We start from the raw sequence: 4,067 nt of genomic DNA on the forward strand, positions 1-4,067 counted from the left end.
GAATGTGAACTCCCTCCACCATTTGGTTCACCCTAACTCATTGACCCCTTTTCCATTATTGCCTTCTAATGCTTTACTCTATGCCCCTAATCCCCTTTCACTAATCAAAACCATCTCTAATTCACGCAGAGCCACCCGTTTTTGCCTTCTATTGATCCTGGAAATCCTCTCGTGGTCTCGCCTAACATCATCTCGATTCAAATCCGGACTCTTTTGATGAATGCCATGCCATGTTGGTATCCCAGGCAACGAACAAGCCGGTAAGGCATCTCGGGATGCAGCGTCAATCCCTTGGACGATTTCACGCCCCGACTGTCTTTACCAGACATCTGTACAACTCTCTTGTCCATTATATAAAAAATTAGGCAAAAATGCTGATCTAAACAATCAACAAACGTCATGAAGATCTATGTCCTTTTTCCTACTGGGATGCAGCGTCAAGCACCTTCTGAATAACGCAATTCTTTTACAAACGATTCTAACCACCCCAACCCGACTGTCTTCAACCCAGACTTCCTGTAACAACATCTCCTTAGTTCCATTCGATAATAAAAATTTGAGGCCAAAAAAATTGAGCTGATCCTAACACAATCAACAAAAACGTCACGAAGATTCTATGCTCCCTTTTTTCCCTACTGGGATGCAGCGGTCAACTCCCGAGCGACGATTCTACCCATCAATCTCTATCCACCACCGAGACTAGATCTTTACAACAACAACTCTATTTGTACAAACTCTACTCCTTATTCCATATGCGTATATAAAAACAACTAATTTAAGGGCAAAAAACATCCTGATCTAAACAAATCAAAAAAACAACTCCTAATGAACGATCTATTGAGAGTGTCCAATCTCTTTCCTACTAGGGCATTGCATGAGCGTCAATCCCTTTGATAAAAACCGGTAAGTCTCAAACACACTCGACTATGTAGTTCAAACGGTACTTCTGTTCAACTCACTTGTCCATTATATAAAAATTTGAGGCAAAAAAATGTCTGATACTAAAACAATCACCAAACGTACATGAAGAAACTAAGTTAGTCCGATTTTTCTACAAATGTAAGAGTCCTAAGCAATACTTTGAAACAATTAAATAATGATATGTTAGACAATTTAGAGGGTATATTTTTTTTTTTCTTTTTTCTCGCATCATGACATCTTCCATGAATAATGATTGCCAATCACAGATCCTCCTGTGGATAACTCACCCTTTTACTATATTTTGCAATTTCCATGATTTACTCTCTCTTTTACTCAGATCCATCTCCAACAAATCTCCAACGTTTCTTATCCTCTCTCAATACAGTGATGATGCTTATAATAAAAACCTCTCTCTCAAAAAAAACCAACAAAAACCAATATTCTTCATCTTTTCTCCACAATATTTCTCCCAGGAACAAACGGATTTCTTTCTCCTAAATTATAAAATTCTCATATCAAGCATATTTGACATAGCACAGAAACGAGCTTTTTTTTTTGATCAGTGGGAGGGGGGAATTATCCACCACTTTCATTTTATATGTACAACGTGGTAGTACTACCAGAACTCCTAAACTACCGCTAACCTGAACCCAAAACTCTCACCTGCCCCTTCATATCTCTTTATACCTATATCTCTTAATTTCTTTACTTTCTTTTGTTTTCTCTAACTCTAGATAATTTTTTTCTTTCACTTTCATTATATTTTTTGTCTTTATATTTGTGTGTCGGTGTGTGCGTAAATGTGTGTGTGTCTATGTGTGTGTGTGTGTGTGTGTGTGTGTGTGTGTGTGTGTGTGTGTGTGTGTGTGTGTGTGTGTGTGTGTGTGTGTGAGGTGAGTATGTTTTGTGTGTGTCAGCACCGAAGTGATGTGTGTGGTGTGTGTGTGTGTGTGGTCTGTTTGTGTGTGTGAGTGTGTGTGTGTGGTGTGTGTGTGTGGTGTGTGTGTGTGTGTGTGTGGTTTTAGTGTTGTGTGTGTGTGTGTGTGCGTGGCGTGTGTATGTGTGTGGAGTTGTGCGTGCGTGTGTGTGTGTGTGGTGTGTGTGTGTGTGTGTGTGTGTGTGTGTGTGTGTGTGTGTGTGTGTGTGTGTGTGTGTGTGTGTGTGTGTGTGTGTGTGTGTGCGCGCCTACGTGTATCTGTGCGTACATATATGAGCTCGTGTGTACAATTTACCACGATCATTGAAACATATTGGGCTCGTAATTGACAGTTATTACCTTCATAGATAAGAGGTCATAGGTTAAATATGACCCAATCTATGGTAACGCTGTGACCTAACACACACACACACACACACACACACACACACACACACACACACACACACCACCACAGAACACCACACACACCCACACACATACACCACATACACACACGACACACCACGAAACACGACACACACAAACACACACACACACACACACACACCCAAAAAACAAACCAAACCACACACACAACACACACACACAACCACAACACACACTACACACACACACACACATCACCTACCCACCCAAACACATTACAAACACATAAACACACACACACAACACCTAACACAACACTTAAGTTGCCCACTAGAGTTTGCTAGTACCTGGCTCGCAGATTTTAAAGAAACAAACTAGATGTTTTTTTGAGATACAAAGACAGGCCACACTACGAGCATAGGCTCCCTTTCCGGTATAATCTACAACTAGGTAAATACACGGCACACAAAATAGAACGCACACACACGGCTCAATACGCACACACACCACACACACACACACAAGACCACACACCACACACTAACAACACACACACAACAACATCATACACACACACACACCACACACACACACACACACACATCACGCCCACACACACACATACACACACACACACACACAACACACACACACACACACACACACACACACACCCACACACACAACACAAACCACCCACACACACATACATACAAAAAAAAATCTTGCCCACCAGAGTTCGAGTACCGGCTCGCAGTAATTTTCATCTGTAAGCGTAACTCAAACTTGGAATGTTGAATTAGTAGTCGAGCGCAATCCTAGTACACCATCGAGCCATGTGCGTGCGTGCGTGCGTGCGAGCTTGTGTGTGTAATCCAATAAATATTCTGAAATTGGATGTATTTCATGACGAGTATTGTTCTGCACTGCAGTGAGCGAGTCGCACAAGTATCCAGGCCTCAATTAGTTAAATGCTGTTTACGTCAAACATACGATTGTCTGTTTCCATATAGTTTTATAATTTCCCCCCAAAAGTCACAAAAATATGAATATCAATCTTAATTTTGAGTCTCCTTTTCACACAATAAAACTTTCTCCCAATTTATTTTTCTTATAACTATTTTTCTTTAACTTAACACTCTCTGGAAAGACGCAGAGTGCGGGGTGATCTAATAGAGGTGTTCAAGTGGATCAAAGGTTTTTAAACAACTGATGAATTGCAAACAAGTGTTCATTCAGATAAAATTAACATCAACAGGGCAGGACTACGCTAATAAGTAATTTAAACAACTGGACAAATTTGAGAGTAAAAAAGGAAACATCAGGACAAAGAATTGGTTTTACTAATAAAGGGGATGGTCAACGAAATGGAATAGCCTTAGTAACCAATATTTGGGGGGTAGATGAAGCGCTGAAACTAATCAGTTGTTTCTTAATGAAACGATTAAGGAGACAACTTTACGGCATGGGGAATTGACAAGGTGGTGATGAATACAGGAACTGCCTAGTGGTTAGGGCCTTAATGGTCTCTTGCAGTCTCCTTCATTCTTTATGGTTCTTATATTTTCTTATGTTTACGTCGCACAGCGTATGGGGGGGTTTGTGAGCAAATGAAATCTAAATAGTAAATTTGATGTATACCAAAGGACTAAGCAAAGGGCGGAGCATGGTGTGTCCGACAGGAGACCTTTTGGTCCATATCTATGGGTCGGATGTGAAAAAAAATCACTGATAATAATAAAATGATATAATAAATAAAATAAAAGCCTATAATAATGACAATATCAAATAATTAATACATAAATAAATGCATAGGTATAGCAGTTTAAATAATAACCAA

The sequence above is a fragment of the Oratosquilla oratoria genome, chromosome 8 (assembly GCF_046742065.1).
Source record: "Oratosquilla oratoria isolate Oo_2021 chromosome 8, ASM4674206v1, whole genome shotgun sequence".
In the NCBI taxonomy this organism is placed as follows: domain Eukaryota; kingdom Metazoa; phylum Arthropoda; class Malacostraca; order Stomatopoda; family Squillidae; genus Oratosquilla; species Oratosquilla oratoria.